Consider the following 21,459-nt stretch of genomic DNA (forward strand, 5'->3'; position numbering starts at 1 on the left):
GATTAAGATTACTAGCATTTTTTGTAATATTACCCTTTGTAATTTAAAGAAGCGGCGTCATAAATTAGTTACGTCAGTCGCTTCGTGTTTACTTTCTTGGCGTGGTAGCTCCAAATACTTTTCGACTCATAAATATTTTACTGAGGAATTCTTTATGGTATTGTGATCAGATAGTAGCACTCTTAAGGCATCGATCGATGTCGCATCAATATTTCAATGAATGCTTGAAACATGTAAGTACAATATTGTAACGAAATGTGTTATTTTTAAATAATAAAGTGTTTCGAGCCGCTCACAAGAAATTGCGGCAAAAGAATGTTCTCTGCAGATAAAAGGATAAATTTAACGAATAAAACTTTAATGCAATCAAACGGGGTCATGTTGAATGGCGCATTCTGTAAATTTTCGTGATTTTTTTTAATGATACCAGTGGAATGTGAGTGGTGTATTCGACGGTGTAAGTGATGAAAGCGAACATGACGTGAACACGGCATCAGAGAAGGGGACGTGGTAAGGTCGCGTTACGCCGTTTGAAAGTGAGATGCGAGGCGCCAGGAGAGCAACAAATTAAGTCCCCGCGGGGAAGGCCCGCCCACGCCCGCTCGCACCCGCGTTGAGAGCCCTCCCGCGATAACGTCTCGCCGAAGGGAAAACTTGAATATTTCCAAGGAATTACATAACCAAATTCGTTGAATAAAAGTTCATGTACGTGCCGTGACAACTGCCAAACGGTTCCTGAACCTTGACTCTAATTTGAGATACAAAGATAACATCGATATTGATTAACATATTTTATATTTATGCCTTTTATCGTGAAAAATTAAGAGAACTTCGTTCTGACTAATGACTGGATTTATAAATTTAAAAGCTTATTTCTATTTATTTAAAATAATTTATTACTTCTAAAACGATTGCATAAATAACAAAAAATGATATAATGCACTTAAAAAATAACCTAGTTAAACTAGTTCCTCTAGATGATTATTCAAGAAATAATAACGAATCTTTCTCATTCTGAAGAGTATTGCATTTAAGGTATTAAGTGATTATTGACAGATTTTGCTTACAGAAACAGGGGCGAAATAATAAACGATACAATTAATGAGGGACCTATAAAAGAAGGAAGAAATCTGCCAATAGCAATACTTAAGCGAGGATATAAAATTAAATGGGTAGAAGGCGTTTTTACAAGTTTATCGAGCGTTCCACATCGGGCAGACGTCTAATGGGCTAGCAGGCGCCGAGCACGCTGCCTGTCTGTCTCGGCGGCTAGTGACGTTGGCTCTTGCTATGGCGTACCAGCCCGACACCATACCTTCACGAATTTACGATCGATATATTTTGTGTGGCAGGTCTTATAATCATAAACTAATGTAGCGCGCTTAATTAAATGTAAAATAAAAACATTAGTCAGAACAGTGTAATTAGGTCTACAAGCTACAACTCGTGCGGGCCAACGCGAACAAAGAACTCGGAATAGTTAGAGAGCGGCGCGGTTGGCTGCCCCTGAACTGACTTTTTATGCGGATTTATCGACTCAAATTAATCGTATAAGTACAGAACCAACGAAGGTAACTTGCGTGAAATTCGATATATAGGTACCATTTCGAAATGCCGCTCATTGTGAAGTAAAATGTAAAAAATAAGTTTTTTATAAGTTTCCTGATTACAGATTTTTTTTTTCTGTGAACTTTACTCAAGTATGAGTCATTGGTCATAAGAACGGCCATAGTACAAGTTTTAAAAATTTAATTTAGTAGGTTATTGACGCTTGTGTTTTTGGAGCACCTACGCGGCTGGGTCTCTGGAGCGACACGTCAACCCATAATCTCATTTACCGCTTCCCACTACATCGAGCGACACGTAGGAAATGAGATGCGATTAGTTATCCACTCAACGTTTACAATTCCTTTACCTATATAGAAAGTTCACTCTGCAACAGCTGATATTATCTAACTTTGATTAAGATCAATTGAAATGTTAATTCTGTTATATACTTTTTTTAACAGTATTTGACTGACTGTTTTTATGTAATCTCAACTCATTATTCCTACATTATTTTATGTAATCTCAACTCATTATGTCTACAGTGTCCACTTTGGTCTATTAGATTTCTGAAACTTTGGAAAAGCAAAAACAAACTTTATTTATTTTTGTGTAATATTATCCAATCACATTATTTATTTAGACTTAAATTTCCACTTTGATTTGTTAGATTTCGGAAGCTTTGGAACCAGTCAATGAGGTCAATACTTAGTATAGTAAGCATTTCATTTTAGCTTAAAATGTAGTTTTACTTTATATTTTAATTCTATTGTTATCTAGCTAAAACAAGTACATATGTTTACGGAGATTTTTATAAGTGAATAAATTGAATTCAATGACAGAAAATACCTGAGTGAATTAAAAAAAACCAAAATATGATAACGTCAGTTACAAACATATAATTAAATTCTAAGTTTATTGCGTTTAGTTTATTGAGAAAATAAATAAGTTAAAATAAAGATATATTCTATGCAATGCAGATATCCTTGAACTTTTAGAATGGAACATTTTCTTGGTACAGCAGTGTTCTTTGGGAAGTAGAGTGATTCCGAGCCGCTTACTCCAGCGCCCGCTCTGGGACTGCATAATACATTGCAGCGAATGCACCGCAGTTTGATCCCTTTCTAGACAAGGTAAGTACGACTGGAAACTTCTTATGATGTTACCTCCACTTTTCTACCAAGTACGGACATGAACGACTAAGTCTTTACGGTCTCAACGTAAATTGACAAAGTTTTAGGGATGTCATCTCTTTGTCTTCTTATACGGGAATATCGGCTGCGTTCAATTATTTATGACTAATCGCTTCGAAAACTTTGCGAGACCAAAGTTTGAAGAAAGTATAAATGGCTACGATTCCACATCGGAACTTAAACTCGAGTAACATTCAGTTATGGGTAGGTATATATGATAAGAAATAAAACATACGCCTTTAAATATTGTGTTTTGCATTAAATATACAAACATTAAAACAATAACGATGTTGATGTCCTTCGTATTTATTGTCATATTAATAAAATAAAAAAAGACGAATCGAAAACGAAGTATAAAAATATTATATGCTTTAATATTTGATCAATAATGCAAAAATTAAGGTCATCTAGTTATTAGATGATTCGGACGGATGTAACTGATAGATTAATAACAAAATAATGGCCGAGTTAAAAACGACAAACTCGTTTTAATGGTAATATTTATTGCCTACTACAAATAAAACTAATTTTTAATATTAAATTAATTAATTATTAATATCCTGGGACATTTTTCACACACGGCCATCTGATCCCAAATTAAGCTTGTACAAAGCTTGTGCTATGGAAACCAGACAACTGATATACTACATATACTACTTTTCTTTTGTAAATACATACTTATATAGATAATTACACCCAGTATAAAAATAATTAAAATGTTTTATAGTATGTTTTTTTTTTTACATTTAAAACTCAAAGCATTCATTTCATTATGATAAAGATTATAAGGGTTGGATTAAATTTGTTCTATGAGATTAAATAAATAATAAAATCGAGGAGATTGTCTGAACTATTAACGTATAATGGTTAGAGAGATGGCGATCATTCCAGTAGGTGTTTGATTTGTTCAAGTTTCATAACGGATTAGGGAATATAGTTAAGATCAATGGAAGTCAAGTTGGTCTGTAACCTAAATTAAAGTTCTACGACATTGCATTTTTGCATTACAGTATTTCAAAATTTGGTAATAAATACTGTTGTTAATAAATTAAATTTTTTCAATAATAGTCGTTTATATTGTTTATTTGAGTGCGTTAGTTATTACTAATTTCCTAATAATATACCATTAGTAAACAACAAGGTACATTTAAATATGCGTAATGGCAAAGTAGTATAGGGGCTATTCAGCATTTATTAATGCGAATTGGTTCGGTAACTCCAGACAATAGCTTATATTTCTTCGAATTGTAGAGCTCTGTGAATCTGGGCGTGCACACAAGGCAGGTAAATGACTATCTGCATTAGCAATTCAGACAGGACCAGCAAACAAAACAACTACTTTCCCTTTCATAAACGTCTGAACAAGAACAATATCACTTGGATACAGAGTTGTAAATATAGTTCGATATGTTGAGTAAATGTTTCAACAAAAACAGACGTCTTAATTGTGAAACAGCCATTACTGACTCGTTAAGAATTAAACATACAAAATAATTTGTATAAAATACAAATGAAAGATATTACGTTTTTTCAGATAGAAATAATTTTATAGCGTGACATTACTTTTCAAGTGGTAAAAGTGAAGATATAGCAAGACTACTAGGTAGGTTTATCGTCTGGAGGGCAATCATGAAAACTATGTCACATCGACGTTGTTTCAAAGATGTAAAAAATAACTCAAGTGGGTATATAACAACAACAACCTAGCGGTGAAATGTTAGAAAATGTTATTTTTCGTGTGTACATTTTTGTGTTATTTTTGTATGTAGGTAGTAAAATAGCAAAACTTACTTTTTGGGCGAACTCGTTGAAATTATTGTATGACTCCGAGCCAAAATCTGAAAAGAAGAATTTATATATTAGAATTTGAAGCAAATGTTAAATTTGAAACTTAATCATTATTTACGATAAATTATAACTAAGAACGTTGTTAGAGGTGATGATCAATTCTTAAGTGATATCATTTAAGTTTGCTCAGCACACATTGCCTCGCGAATATAAAACTAAACCAATTACAAGTTTTCCAATATGCCCGGCAAATTATACCAATGTTAAACTCGCAATAGCCTCTCAACGCGGCTTCTTGCCGAGTTCTGCTTAAATTGAAGTTTGGAACGCGTATAGGAGGTACCCCAGCTCTCATTTACGCACACACAGTTTTGATACAAACATTACCACATTAATTCATCACTGAATTAAATCCATAAAAATTTAATACCTGTTTTGTGGACAATTAACTACTTATTTTGTTTAAATTGTATGTATTTAAACAAAACTTTTTGTTTTTCGTCAGATGCGTTAAAATTTTTAGTCCTACTTTGAAGTACAAGGGCGAGGTAAATCGTAGAGCTTTTTACCAATGCCTATTAGTCCTAAGTAATAGAACCTAATGTTAAGTCAATTAATTATATTTTTAGTACAATTATAAGTAACTAAATTTCATCTGTATTTGTAGGTAACGAAACACATCTCACTTATTAAACCTAATAATGTAATAAATCGTGACATGCTGTAAAACAATAAATGAGGTGTAATATTTACTGCGCAATCACGTAACCATTCTAGTTACATAAACACGTTTTGCAATACGAAGCGAAAAAGCTGCGCTTAAAAACTCCATTACGGGGCGGCATTCGTTTCGCCGTGTCACAATACGCGTTAACCGACAAAATGAGAGCGTCGTAGCTAGTTACGGAAATAAAAGGCGTTATTATGAATCGCAATGACTGCGGCGCGGCGACGGGCGGAGTCAGGTAAACATAGCTATTTGCTTACCCGGCCCTTGGCTAGGATTTGTGACATCCGCCGGTAAGCTGAACGCTGCGAGGTGAACATTTCAGCTTTAACTCCAATTAGTTATAGTAGTATTAAAACGTTAACACAATGTAGAAATTTCGGAACACGTATACTATAATATATATAAATACTACTTCCATATTCAATTTTAAATCTGAACAATTAATACTCGAACAACGGGTGGTTATCTATATACTATACCATATTAAGCCACAGAATATTTTGTAAATCAATTTAACAAAGTAAATTAACTAACATGTCTCTTAGCACGACTCTGATAATACCTCTACCGCACGCTAATCATTTTGAAGAGTGAAGGCTGAAATATGCTTTTACGTAAGCGTCAAATGTGAATATTGTGAAATGTTTTTGCTCGCGGCGGCAAAACGGTTCGTCTTTTTACTGTAAAATCATAACTGACAGAATTGAAAAGCCAACTTTTGGAGTTTATGCTTAGATAAAAAATAAACTAAAAGTGTATGTCGCTACACCATATTGAATGGATTTATTTTTGTATTCGGTATAAAGGACAGGCGTAGGGTAGAAAAAAGGTGATATATTTTTAAAAATGTTTACTATTTTATCAACCACTATGTTTTATCAAAACGTTGAACTTTTTAGCGAATATTTGTTGATTTTTAGACAGCAAAAATACGTTAGTCTTTACTTATTCTATAAGAAAGTGTCTTGAAATCTTTCCAAAACTTTAAACGAGAATTAAGAAAGGAAACTCTTTCAAGACTCAATCGAAGTGCGTGGCGCGTCTAAAGTCAAACTCGACTAAAGTATGACAAAAGCACGTGCGCCCCCGAACCTTGCAAACTTCCCGGAGGACACACCAATGTCATTTTTAGGGGTGCCACTGAAAGGTAAGGTGTGTCGTTTTGAGGCCCAAGGGAATTTACTACGCTTTAAAGCTGGTAATTTGATGTGAGTCTTCCGAGATTTTTCCATCTTCTCGGGGTCGTTTGGGGGACGGGCGGATTAGACTACGTGAACTTTAAACATCGGCGTCAACGCGTTAGATTAGTGATGTAAGTTTTTCTCGGAGTTTTGAATTTTAGAATCACAAATTCTTGTTTATTCCTTCAGGTTTTTTATAATCAGACTATTTGACTTGTATATATTTTTCAGTTTGAGGCAAATACCACATTACTCAAAAACAGTTTAATCAAATCATTTAATAATTGTGGACGTAGTTTTAAAAAAAAAAAACGTGGTCCTTGTTGGTATATATGGTATAAAAAGCAAATGAACATATATAATGAAAAGTATAGTCAACATTGAAACAGGGCGTAGGAAAAAGGCAAAGTCGTAAAACTGGTGCCCACCAATCACCAAATAAGGTCGGCGTGGCACCGACGAGCCGCGCGTCGTCGTCCTTGACTCCCGGCCAAATGACATAAGTTGGCCCATGGGCGCGGATTCTTGACTAATCGATATACAAGACGAAGTGGATGAACAAACCAAATCAACGAGTAGGTCATCCCACGCTATACCATTAATTCGTCCATTTTATATGACTATACAAAGTATTATATAAAAAGCACACCGACTAACTGTTAGTCACGTTTAAAGGCATCGCGTATATTTTAAATGCAAAATATATTCAACATACAGTAATAAAAGAGCAGTAATGGAAAGTAAAAAAATAATTTTGGTATTTATTGTCCTACAGACTGGCAACGTAGCACTTATAAAATATCTGGAAAGCTTATTTTTTTTAAAGTAAACGTGTTCTCTGAGGCCCAAGTCATGAACTATCAGTTCGTAGCAATAATATGTATGTTTGCTCGATTCTTATTTCAATACTTCCAATCATTCAAGTTCTTCCAACATAATGTAAAAAGTATAATTTATCTTATACTGTATATTTAACTTAATAACGTCAAGTGTTTTTCTTTGTAATTTAATTTACAAATCTAAAATATAAATAAAGATAAAGTTCGAAAACATTTTCGTACGCGTAATATTGCCGAACCAAGATATCCTAATGGTTAGAAAACGAGAACCTTAACCGAAGATTGCGGATTCAAACCTAGGCAAGTATCACTTAGCTTTAATATTGTTTAATTTGTATTTATATTTATTGATCTCAGTGATGAAATAAAATATAGTGAGGAAACCTATATCGGATGAAATTCTGTCATATGTGTGGACATACAAACGTCGTTGGCGCAACGTGGGATAAGGCCTTTTCCTCGAGAGGATAGTAGGCTTATGCCCAACAGTTGGACATTGCCATATTGATACAAAGAAATATTTTTTTGTTTTAATTTATGTCTGTCTGAACGCGATAAACTCAAAAACTATTAATCAGATTTTCAAACGGTTTTCACCAATGGACGGACTGATTCATGAGGAAGGTGTAGGTAAATAACCAATTAAGGTTATGTGAAAAATGGCTGAATTTTAACGATAAATACAGAAGATGTCGTTTATCATAAACCATAAGAAATATATGTATTACGATGTAAGTGTTTTATGAACACAGATACTAACACTAACTCGTATTAAATAAAAAATATGAATACCATATATTCTTAAAATATACAAATAAGAGAATATTTTTAATATTTTCTGTCTATTATATAAATTCATTTTAACTTGTCTTGTACGATATAATATATATAACATAGGGCGTGTAATAAATTTTATAGTAATGTGCGTGATGTGGAATCGATGTGGGGCTAAATTAAATTAATATTTAGGTTATTAGGAATTTAGCCCTATTGTAGGTGTGACTGAGTATAATAAACTTTCAACACGATTGTACCGTAACAATGTTTTAATTAAATTTTTGTAAAAGTTATAGAAATGGTATTTTATGAATTCGGAACAATATAAAATATTAATCTTGGAAAGGACCATAAGCCAAATACTACTCCAATTTTTATTAATATAAAAACTAACGTACTGATTTTACGAAAAATGCTAGTTAACTTTAAGAAAATCTTTTACATTATATATTGACAAAATTATTTTGACAAAAATATGAAGTAAATTTCCAACCATTTAAGAAAAACGAAATAACACTATAATTCGACACTTGTATTTACTTATTTTCTAATGGCGAATCATATTCCAGCTATAAAGTGATTTCAAACCTGCTGGTTGTTTTAAAGCTTTTGAGTCAAACTGACGATTACTGATTTTTTAAGTCCTATTCAATGTGATCATTTATCTGTTTTATAACTTTTAAGGCCGTTGTTGATGAATATATGTATATTTCAGCAGAAAAATATTTTTGTTTACCGAAGCAATTGATTACAGTCTTTTGGCGATTGGTACACACAAGATTAGCATGCGGCGCGGCAGTCGTCGCACTCAAGTTCATTGGCAAGAGCCCACGTGCTCGCCCCCACCGCTGCAGCGAGGTGACTGACTGTTACAAAGCCTACATAACATATATGGACGTACGTAATTAGTCCTTATGTCTACTTATTTTTTCCCATAATCATTACGACGTTGCATGTCATTGCGACACGCTTTGCCCTTGTAAGAGTATTGTTATCTAATCAATCAATACAAATCTTGAAAGGTCAATATTATATTTAATATTAATAGTATTACTTTATATTAAGCTTTATATTTACAAGATTAGTTATCAAAACATATGAAAAAATTAAGAAACTTCGTTCCAAAAGTTCCATTTCAAAACATTTAGAATGTTGTCATTGAAAGAGTAATTTGATTTTATTTTTGAAGTAAAAAAATGTATGCATTAAAATAGTATTTACAAAAAGATATCGAAGCATTGAAAGTTATTGAAGTGAAGTTACAAAGACAGATGAGTATTGGTGTTTCCTAGTAAATCATTAATGATTCAGAGATCAATAAGCGAACGGTAGGCATTAGCTAGGTGATCGCTAAACGTCCACTTCGGCGGCGAGCAAACATGAAGGCGTAATCCGTTGGGCGGCACTTAGCGTGCGCCGCAAGCACCGCACTCTAATTGCACACCAACTAATCTGTTTGTGAAAGCGTCACATTACTGATTTGAGCTTTCAGACCGACTGGACGATTCAAGTGTTCACAGTTCATTAGGAGCTATAAGTTCCTAATGAACGCCGAACAATGCCTTTGAACATGTTTTAAAACTAGTAAAACTTCTATTGAAGTGCTCAAGCTTACTTAACCGTTCAACTAGTGCATGCATAACTTGCTCACAAGTGTATCTAACATAGCGAATGGACAATGGGATTATTTTACTATTAAAATATGTAGTATTACAGATAGACGACACGAATGTTTGCATGACACTAGTGAATGAGGGTTATGATTAATAACAGTTGAATATAATACAAATGAGCGCCATCAATTACGATCGTATATAGTTAAGCGCCTAATTTAAATAATCTCCATCTTTTTTCATTCTTTGATTTTCGAATATAAAATATACAAACATTAATATACTCCAGTGTACTTAAGACAGATTTAAGTATTTAGCCGATGAATAATCCGCCTGCAATATTTTACCGAGGCATTGTGTTCATCAAAGCGAATCGTCTGACAATGTTCCTGTAAATATTTATTGATAGATTTATTCCCTAAGCTAATTCCTGTTTACTCGTGAGGACAAAATTACACGCTGAGTAATCGAATGACTGTGCAGCGTCGCCGCGGTTAAATATGTTTTTTTTTATTATTCTCGCTAATGACTCGAATTTCGTTCTAAAAATTATTTCTAATTACTCATTGAAAGCGCATACGTTATACTAGATCTCGCTATACACAAAATTGGTGTCTTATTCTGTATTTTATAATACATATCTAAATGTTAGCAATTACGTATAAAGTATTAGAACACATATTTATATCCTTCAATGTTATTTTACTTTAAGCCGGTAAGCCTATGGCCTAGAGATAGCTCAGTGGTAAGAACGCGTGAATCTTAACCGATGATCGTGGGTTCAAACCCGGGTAAGCAACACTGAATTTTCATGTGCTCAATTTGTGATTATAATTTATCTCGTGCTTTACGGTGAAGGAAAACATCGTGAGGAAAACTTTTTTTCCGCTGAAAAAACGCTTCCCCTTTCCCCGACGCATCAAGTCTCCAGGTCCTCCTCCCATCGGGCTATCAGGGCTTGCTTGGCTAGAGCCCTGACATCCGCCCGACATCTGCCGACCCTGGACGGTCGCCGCGGCCTCTCGACACGGCCCGGAAGCGGTACATTTCTGCGTGCACCTCCGCCTGGAGTTCGTGAGGCCACCATCGTGAGAAACCGGCATGTGTCTAATTTCACTGAAATTCTGCCACATGTGTATTCCACGAACCCGCATCGGAGCAGCGTGGCGGAATAAGCTCCAAAGCCCAGCAGTGGGACATTCACAGGCTGTTACGGTTATTTTACCTTAAACTTGAATAAAAATTAAAGATAACTTTTTTTAATTTTGCGACGAAATCAATATGTCCAATACAATTGTGTATTTTCTCAGCTTATCGACTGAAAAAAAGAGTAATCTTAATGTGAATAGGAAGGCCGGATCTACAATGTTTTCAAAAGAAACTCCCTAAAAATGATATCTAAAAAATAGGTTTTTAAGTAAAAAAAAGTAACAGACTGTGAATTTTACTGGTGGTAGGGCTTTGTTCAAGCCCATCTGGGTAGGTACCACTCTCTCATCAGATATTCTACCGCGAAACAGCAGTACTTGTAATTACAGGAACAAAGGACATAACATCTTGGTTCCCAAGGTTGGTGGCGCATTGGCGATGAAAGCGATGGTTAACATTTCTTACAATGCCAATGTCTATGGGTGTTGCTGACCACTTACCATCGAGTGGGCCATATGCTCGTCGGCCTACCTATACTATAAAAAAAATAAAAAATGTCGTAATGCTTGGTGAGAGCTTCGACCGCGTTTAGCAGTGCGGGCTTATATGAGTAATATATGCAAAAAATGGTTGATTTGATATAAAATTGATTTGTATTTTTACAATTAATTTATACCAACACAGTAAACTTTATTATTATTATACACAAACTCGTCTATTTATGACTTAAATTTAAATAATATAAATAAAATTCGATATACCAAGGAAACTAACATAAATTAGATGAAATATAATATAAACTAAAATATAAGTAAATTAAGACGGAAAAGAATTGGCTTATAATTTATTTTTAACCAATAATACAAATTGGGTTTCAAAACACAATTTACAGGTTACAATCGCTATAAGTATGAGTCAGAGCGGTCACTGCAATATTTGAAGCCGATTGCGCGTATATCTTTCTTATTGAGGTATTAAGATAATAAGCAAATTGTTAAATGAATTATCAATCACTTTTTAGTCATTCTAAAATTAAAGAAAATAAAGGTCGAAACGACTTTTACATTAGATAAATTAGACTCGACTAACAATGGCAGCCTCTTGCCGTTCGCTAACTAGAAAGTGAATCGTGCTGGTGCCGCGAATGGTCTTTCTGATTGTATCAAACATCGAGTTCGTTACTCCTTTCATTATTCTTTCAATCACAATAAAATAGCTGTATGATCTCAACCAGAACGAAAACCTTTTAAGATAAATTAAAAATATGTGTTACGTATAACGCATGTATGTATTACTTCAATGTTCCTTTTATTACTTTTGCCTTGAAGTTTTATATAAGTTATTTACGTAAGTAAGAGGCAGGATTCTTATTTTCAAAAATGAGTTTAACATTCAGATTCGGGATATCCTTTAATTTTAACTTATTTTACGAACATTGCCGCAACTTGCAATAAATCAACCTTTTACGGAAAAATGGACATCTGCTCCTCTGGAAAAAAGCCCTCCTGGAACTTAGAAGTAAAAGGACAAAATTTACGATCCGTGTAACCGTGGGTAGGCGGTGTCCGCCCACGACTCGCATGCAAATGGCTCGATTGGAGGAGATTGCTGCTGTTAGGCACCAAGGAAGATTAGAGTTGATACACCTTGAGAGCCTTGAGCAGTTGTCGATAGTAATTGACAGATAAATAAGATAATTTGTAGTACAAACACGCTTAGATTTAAAAAAAAAAAAAACAATTTCATTTTGTGTTAAATATTTTAATTAAATTAAGAATTAAACTTAAATAAAATTATATTTTAAGTAGCACCAACACTCAGAAGTTTCTGTGAACTAGACGTGACTTTGTTTTATGGTAACGGTGAGGCTTGAAAACTTAGGAAGTTATAAGTTACATCAAAACCGGTAACTCGTAAGTTAAGGTACAAATCAAAATAGATCACGAGAAAATACAAAGACTTTTGTTATAGCAATCGTTTTGCATTTATTAATAAAATTAATAATGTTTTTTATAAATATCATGTATAAAATATGAAAATGTTAACATAACCAACAGAAAGAAAACTACATTTAAAATATTCAGAGCATTATCATATCATAAGGCTACACGCATAAATTTATGAGTTACCATACAAAGGAATTGCATAGGAGCAATAAAACAAGTAAATTCAGGCTCGTATCGCCCACACCGACGACTTCAGGCGCCATACGCCCACGATTGTACAGACTGTTCTAGCGCAATAATCCATCTAAGTTCCTGTTGTTCTACTTGTAATGAGACTAACTCGCATCTCGATGTTATCGCCCGTTATAATCGATTCTACTACCTACATTAATTTCTTAAATATATTGCTACACAATTTACCAATGATAGATAATGTAGAATTTTATTTGAAAGGCAAATTATTGTCTTAAAATTAACATATGCACAGTTATAATCTCATATTGCAACGTCATGTTTGCCTTAAGTGGAAAGTAGAGCATTGGTTGTGCACTTTCTCTCGCCAGAAGGCCGGCGAATGCGCATAAGCCGTGCAAATTACGAAGAAAATACAATAATGAGTCGGACTTAAATTAAAAATATATAAGCTTCGAACGCATATAATACCAATAATAAATAATAGGTATTTTGTTAGGTCATTAGAAACGTAAGTGGAATTTGATTAAACGTATAAAATCGTGTTTAAATTAATATACGTACACAAGAATATTTTTACTTGGATAATCAGAATATAATGTAAAAACTATCTCATAATTTAAGTATTGATTTGAGTGTATAAAAAATGGATACATGAAAAATTTTATAATTTAATCTCTTGATAAAATCAGACGCAGAAAACGAGAGGGGGGTGTAGGGGGAACGGCAATAATGGCGTGCACTCAAAAACCAGTTTGCGAAAGAGCCCTCATACCAAAGTCGGTCGCTAAGCAGCACCGTCGGCCCCGCGACCGGTCCGTTAGCCAGGTCATCTTCCTGCACACTGCAGTTAAACTTATCTTCTTAAAATAATAACAACAATATCGCGGTTTAAGTGTTACATAATCATATATCCATTTGAATTACCTATCTAGAATATTCGTATATTTATTTATGTATGTAAAAAATATTTGTTAACATTTCTTTAAGGTTAACCAAAATGAAATTGATTCGGTCAATAATAATAGGATTTAGTCTTTCCGACTTCAGTCTAAATAGAAATTTATAGGTACCTTGGGTGTATTGAAAGGTATCGTATTACAGTTACAATGTAATGAACGTCAAGCTGTATCCAACGGAACGATGCAAAAACTTGTTTGCCGACATTTAAGAATGATTTTATATTACTCCTTATGTTGATAATCTTTTTAATTTCAATTGTAGCTCTATTTAAAAATATATTAAATAATCAAGTCAATTTGTATAAGATTATATAGTTTTATTTAGTGAGACTTGCACTTTGGTATTACATACGTATATTATGTAAGTTATGCTTTTCCGTGCAAATCATTTAAAATCAACTATAATCGACTAAGTTTTATGCGTATTCGCATCTCTATGCTAAGTTACAGCTCGCACGGGAAATGCTTTTGTTCCTAAAAACTAATATTTGCGCAGCCACTCAAGTATTTTATTTTGGAACAGAAATTTAGATCGAGCCTATTGGACATTCTACTATATACTAAAATATTTTTGATCAAAGCTAATACCTATAACAAAAAAATGGTATTGCAATTTTCGTTGTTCTTTACGAAAATTATAAATGCGCAATTGAGTTGTTTGTTACGCTTTCACGTCTCAACTTTTATATACAACGTGTATGCAAAGTTTGATGATGATCATTTATGATCTTGTATCAGGGACACAAAAAAGGACATATGGTACCTAACCCCCCCCCCCCTCCCCTCACACGCGGGCGAAGCCGCTGGCGGAAAGTAATTATTAAGATAAATTGAAAACTTAACCTCGACTGTAGTAGTAACACACATATAACCAAAAGTAGTCTTGAGGAAGTTCGTCTTATGCTAACACAGGAAATTAGGTACATATTCAAGATATTAAATTTTAAATGACAAATGAGCTCATTCTGTTTTTACACCAAAGGAAAAATACATATATATTTAAGCGTTCATCATCTGAAATGGATGGCTACAGCAAATTTAAGTTATGGGAACATTTTATACATTTTTTTTAATGTGATCCTCTATAAAAAATATTGCGTTTGGCACTTGAAGTCGAACCGGATTTGCTTGAATAAGTACTAGGTACTTTCGAAGGCGTCATTGGTGGATAGAACGTTATAATATCACTGAATTACCTTGCGTGGGCCAAGGTAGCTTGCAAAGTGAATGTACCTAAAATGCCTGTCATTTGACTTCATCGAATGTATTTTTGTAGAAGGTCAAAGAGCTAACAAAGACATCGACAGTGTTTGATATTATTTAAAACTCGATAAAATTATATACAAATTTTATGACTTTATTTTTATATTCAAGCCGTCTTCTATGAAGTATTTTTTTAATAATATATACTTATAGTATATACATTCACACAAAGATGATGTAAAATAACTATGAACCGAGATGGCCCAGTGGTTGAAGATTCACTTTAACCAATGTTTGCCGGTTCAAAACGAGTCAGACACCACTGAATTTATAATTATTCATCTCATGGGCGGCGTTGAAGAAAAAACAAACACTAAAACCATCTTAAATTGAACACACGTAAAAACAGTTATTTGTAAATTTATCTTAAGTTATATTAGAATTTGCAATGAAAAGATAAATTTATCAAATGACGTCAACCACGCTGATTTCCAAGTAAAAATAAACAATGTATACATTGCATTATAAAAAGACAATCAAACCAGTAATTACTAGCAGTAAATGTTTAAATAGCGAAAATCCAATTCCATTAATTGATACAATAAATACTATAATCCAATTCAACTAATTCTCTATCAATTAACTACTATTTGTTGATCTTTGTGTAAATAAAAAAATAAACACAAAATATTTTGTTTAAACTGGTTTAGGTATTGATAAAAATGACTTTTTTGCAGATTTTAAAGGTGTGATACCAAAACATTATGTAATAATAATTATTGTGCGCGAACCCTACGTGTTTATTTTTTATTCCCAAAATATATGAAATTGAAGATTTAGTGTAGCGATATCGCAAAAAAATTAACCCTTCGGCGGATATGACTCATTACGCGGACTGCCAGGAAATGATATTAAATTTTCACGATGGCGTTTTATGTTACCCGCGCAGCCGGTTTCGCTAGTTCATGCATATTTATCAAAATAACAGTGCCGATTGAAAGGCTGCATATAAACACGCACTGAATTGCAAAATGGCGCTAGGGACTAAGGAATTAAGAGTTTAAATGTAATAGTTTTGAGGGTGTAATTTTGCACGCTGTTCTGATTGCATTCGGACGGTGCGTCGATGGCGGAGGCGGCGGCGGCGCGGCGACGTTGTCCGACAGTCATTAGCGAAGGCACCCCCTCTGTTGTATAGAGGGTTAGCGAATTCCGCGAACCGCGCCTCGATCGACTATGACTCAGTATGATGGCGCCGGGAAAACGCCGATTGTCCACTCTATAGTTTAATTATGCTTTCTGTTAAACACACTTATGGTTCTGTGTTCAATTAATTTAATGAGTAACAGCAAAATGAATTGTTTTTGTGATTTCGATATAAGCTTTGTACAAATATAAGTAAAAAACACATGTTTATAAAAGGATTATTTACCAATTACGAAGGATACGAAACGTTTTACTTTAATCCTATCGTTATTCGTTGTTATGTAATATAGGTTAAATTTCTATTAAGTGATTCTATAGTCAGTTATTATTTGTTGTAAACGATATTAAGACATTAAGCCGTTAATGAATACAAGTAAATGTAAATATGCCATCCAAATGATCCAACTCATCCAATCCAAGAAGGTTTGTGTACGAATTTCGAAATTGGCCAAAAAAAAACAACGCCACATAACATTTTTTTCATTATACCGGATTCCCAAGCGCCTGAATAAAACAGAGGTCGGGGACGAAGCAAGTTGGCGCTAATTTCACTGGGAAACATATCGCTGGGCGGGTGATGACTAAGTTGTTTATGTTAGCCCTCGGGCGAATGACATTTGGGATAAATTGTTATTTACGTCAAATAGCTCGCTGTACTTTATATATAAATTGAGTTTACTTGGTAAAATTATGTTTGTTATTCCAAGTTTGGGAACTTTATCCGATTGAACGAAACATCCCTTATAACTTTCGTAGAACGACACATAAGGTTCTTTAATTGCGTACTTATGTTACGCTTTCGTGATTACGAACACATGGATTTATATATAAGTCTTAAGAGAATAGGAAAATTAATATTATGAATCAAATTTCAACGAAGTTAAAGTGAATTGAGTGCAAGATCTCATCTAAGACATTTACAAAACAAAAAAAAAGTATTTGTATCTTCAAATTTCGCAAGATCTTCAACTGAAAATAAATATTTATCAAAACAAATTATAAATGAATGTATCGGACACAATTGTGAGATATCTGATTAGAAGTGGTCTTGCGAAGAGTGAATATAAAAGTAGGTCATGATGTAATAAAATAACGAACCCTAGCCCTCGAAGACACCTTGCTCGCAATAACTTCTCGTTAAATAAATGAAACTGAGGCTATAGATACAATAATAAAGTTTCTCATCCAATTTGTCTCACCTCACGTTTTATTCGCTATCCTTCTGACTTATTACTACGCAATACAGACCGAACACTGTGAAATTGCTTGATCCGTAGCATTGTAAAAGTCCCACTCTCATAAAACTCCCACATATTTCACGACAAATAAACTTCTCATCCTATGAATTTTTCTTCTCGAGAAGCAGTTCACTGCAGGTAATATTTCAAAACATGTGTCATTCATAACTTTCGCCTTCGCAATGTCTGTCGATGGAGCCCGGGCGAAAAGGTCTCAATAATAAATTTTTCGTGAGCCCGCTCCGTTATCCCCGCGAGCGAGCCCAGGTACGTTTTACGGCCGCGCAAGGGAAAATAAACGAAAAATAAAATAAAAGTCGAAATGGCTGACATAAAACTATTTGCCCAAATATACCGCGTGAAAAATGTTTTTCAAAACATCAAATAAACAAGTATGTATTACAATTGTTTGAGAAAATGAAAAACGAACATAATTTTAAATAAACAAACATTTCGATGCCTTTGTCTGAAAAAGAGAACGTAATCGTTTTAAAAATATATGTATTATTGTAAATATAATTAATAGTTACCCGGTTCGACTTATCATGGAAAAAATTGGGCTATTGTCTTATTTGTTTTAATAATTAGTATTAGTAGTATATATATATATATTTATAGAATAGGAAGGCAGACAAGCATATGGGCTAACTGATGGTAAGTGGTCACCAACGCCCATAGACATTGGCATTGTAAGAAATGTTAACCATCGCTTACATCACCTATGCGCCACCAACCTTGGGAACTAAGATGTTATGTCCCTTGTGCCTGTAATTACACTGGCTCACTCACCCTTCAAACCGTAACACAACAATACCAAGTACTGGTGTTTTGCGGTAGAATATCTGACGAGTGGGTGGTACCTACCCAGACGAGCTTGCACAAAGCTCTACTACCAGTAGAGTATATATACACAAGCAGTATCAAAAAAAGCCATCTATCCATCCGTATCTATTGTGTTTATACATCTTAATCTTGTAATATCTCAATTAAGGTATATGATTTTCAATTAATGTAATTTAATTGAATATTAAAGTTGTTGCTCATTGTTGAATTCGAAATTTTATATAAAATGAATATGTGTGCTTCCAATATATCTTTATTTTTTTTTTGTATAAATTTATCGGATACTGACACGCGCGCCACATATAATTCTACATTGATAGATCCTTGCAATAAAAAATTGACGTAAGCCTCAACAACAACGGTACAAAATTTCAACTAAATCGAATTAACGATGCGTGAACGCATAGAATATGGACTAAAATAAGCATTTATATTCATAAAAGTATAACATTTTGAATGTAGAGATAAGTTGGCAAGTTACGGTACTTATTAAAAATAGTTTTTAGATTAAACTTTTCGTATATATAAAATTGATTAGCAGTTTTGCAATCTGAGTTTTAAACGTAGTTCGAAATTTGTCAAATGCCGTGTCGGAGTCGCGTGATGAGGCGCATTAAGTCTCGGGGCAAGTCACCGAGCTCCGCCGGTCGACCTGCTTCACAAGTGATAAACTACCCTCTATAACTACATTTTTTTCTCGCTATAAATACCGTGTCAAATAAAGTAAATAAATTATACAGATACAAATAAAAAAAAAACTTACAACTTATTTATACCGATTCCATACGATCCGTTGCTGCGATATTCGTATTTAAATAGATAACGTGAATAAGTGAAAATTTTAATGTTTTGGTAAGCGGAAAATGATTCACGAGAAACGTTTAACAAAGTTTAAAATTTTTTTCTAAAAAGTAAACATATTGTAAACACCCTTATACGTAATAACAATCCATACTAATATTATAAATGGAAAAGCCCTTGCCCTTAGCGATTTGTTTTAACGGTAAATTGGCAGAATCGATTTTAATAAATTGAAATTTGTATGGAGTTATCTTGAGCACCGTATAAGTATGAACTTAAATTAATTAAATTTACCTCTGAATGATTAATCAGTATGAAAAAATGTTTATAAAAAAATCGAGTTTCTTGCATTTTGATACTTGAGATTTGACATTTCTATGTAAATATATATAATACTTATATATACACGCCAGAAAAGAGAAAAAAAAATACTTACATCCTTAATTGTAGCAAAGATAGAGCTGGTGGTAGAGCTTTGTGCAAGCTCGTCTGGGTAGGTACCACCCACTCATCAGATATTCTACCGCAAAACAGCAGTACTTGGTATTGTTGTGTTCCGGTTTGAAGGGTGAGTGAGCCAGTGTAATTACAGGCACAAGGGACATAACATCTTAGTTCCCAAGGTTGGTGGCGCATTGGTGATGTAAGCGATGGTTAACATTTCTTACAATGCCAATGTCTAAGGGCGTTTGGTGACCACTTACCATCAGGTGGCCCATATGCTCGTCCGCCTTCCTATTCTATAAAAAAAAAAAAAAAGATAAGAACATTTCTCGAAATACTACTCTACGTACTATACTATACGTAGAACAAAATTGAAAACGACGAACTTGAATTGAACTGTTTTTATAATTTCTTATTTTCACATTTTTTTAAAACATAATAAAACACTTGATTTCAGAATATAGGTTGATAGTATGATGTTTGATTAGATTGACGAGTTTTGTTTCCATGTTGCTAATATTTTGTCTAATCATTTATATTTAAAGCTAAATCTTAAAATATGTATGTAAGAAACTCGGTCTTGTATGATGATAATACAAAATTAATAAACCATCTTATATTTGCTATGTTTTTAATTTATATGTATATATATGAATTATGTAGTATATACATTTGCGTTTTATTCGTTATTATCACAAATAAAACCAAATTAATCCTTTTATCGGGAAACAAAACGGTATATTGGATATAAAACAAACGAACGGTCGCAATCGAACTTCTCGTAACCCAGGTAAATATTTTACTGCAGTGTAATCAGGGAGTCTTATTTCGCACGTTACTTTCTACATTCGTTTTATATTACGTTTGCTTTTTAAATAAAGTATTGTTAAGCAAGTTTTTATGTAATTTTTATACGAAATTGTAAACATTTCCAATCGGTTCCAGAATTTGTACGCTATACTGTCGATACGAAATGGGAGTCTGTGTCGGAGGGCAGTTCGGAAGCTCATAGCGTTCTGCTAAAAGCAGACAGACGGCAGAGTCGTGAGTGATATGTCCTTCCGTAGCAAGCGCTCTAGGCAATATAGCCATCGACCTATCTACTTACTAAGATTTACCAAAAGGTAAATTCATAGGTACCTGGTATTATAATTATAATAACAAAATTTAATAATAACATATTATTCTGTAGTTGAATAAAATCGAAACGAAATATTTTTATATTTCTTACGTCACATACGTAACCATGCTTTATCCGTATAAAATGAAAGTTGTGTCGTACGCTCTAATAAATATGTAGCTTAAATGCGACCCTAATCGGAAAGGCAAAACGGCAACAATACAAACAGGCGTGGTATCAAATTGTCGAGCATGCAAACACATTAAAGAGCGCCGGGTAAACGACGCCTAATGATTATCTATACATTGGCTCTGCAGTAAAAGAAAAGCAATGTACGTAAATAAAAAAAGGTATATTTTATTGGGCTTTGTTTCAGAAGAGTCGGACGGCAGCTGGTTGACGGGATACGTCGCTTATCTGACGCCACACCTTTTGTATTGTCGTTGACCCAATTCGTAGGTACTCGACCGCGACCGTGCTCACCTAACCTTCAGACATCATTTTTATGACTAATCCTTTAGGCCCAAATTTGTATCGGATCGATAATAAAAATTAAACATGTTATTCAAATTGAGAGATTGATTTTGTATTACAAATTAGTTTAATTTTCTATTGTTTCCTTTTAATAATTTATACGCTTATAATTATAACTTAATAGACGACCATATGAACATATATGTAACTATTGC

General features: G+C 33.7%; 1 protein-coding gene across 2 annotated transcripts in view; it reads right to left on the reverse strand.

The window, feature by feature from the left end:
- The window catches only part of LOC126781049 (muscleblind-like protein), a 245,292-nt gene that overhangs the window by 78,518 nt on the left and 145,315 nt on the right, over nt 1-21,459 (reverse strand). For both annotated transcript variants that reach the window (XR_007670602.1, XR_007670601.1), the window contains one exon: nt 4,530-4,576. The gene's annotated coding sequence lies outside the window, so the exon portion shown is untranslated. The remainder of the gene's footprint in view (nt 1-4,529; nt 4,577-21,459) is intronic.

This window comes from Nymphalis io, chromosome 3 (genome assembly GCF_905147045.1).
Source record: "Nymphalis io chromosome 3, ilAglIoxx1.1, whole genome shotgun sequence".
NCBI classification, from domain to species: Eukaryota; Metazoa; Arthropoda; class Insecta; order Lepidoptera; family Nymphalidae; genus Nymphalis; species Nymphalis io.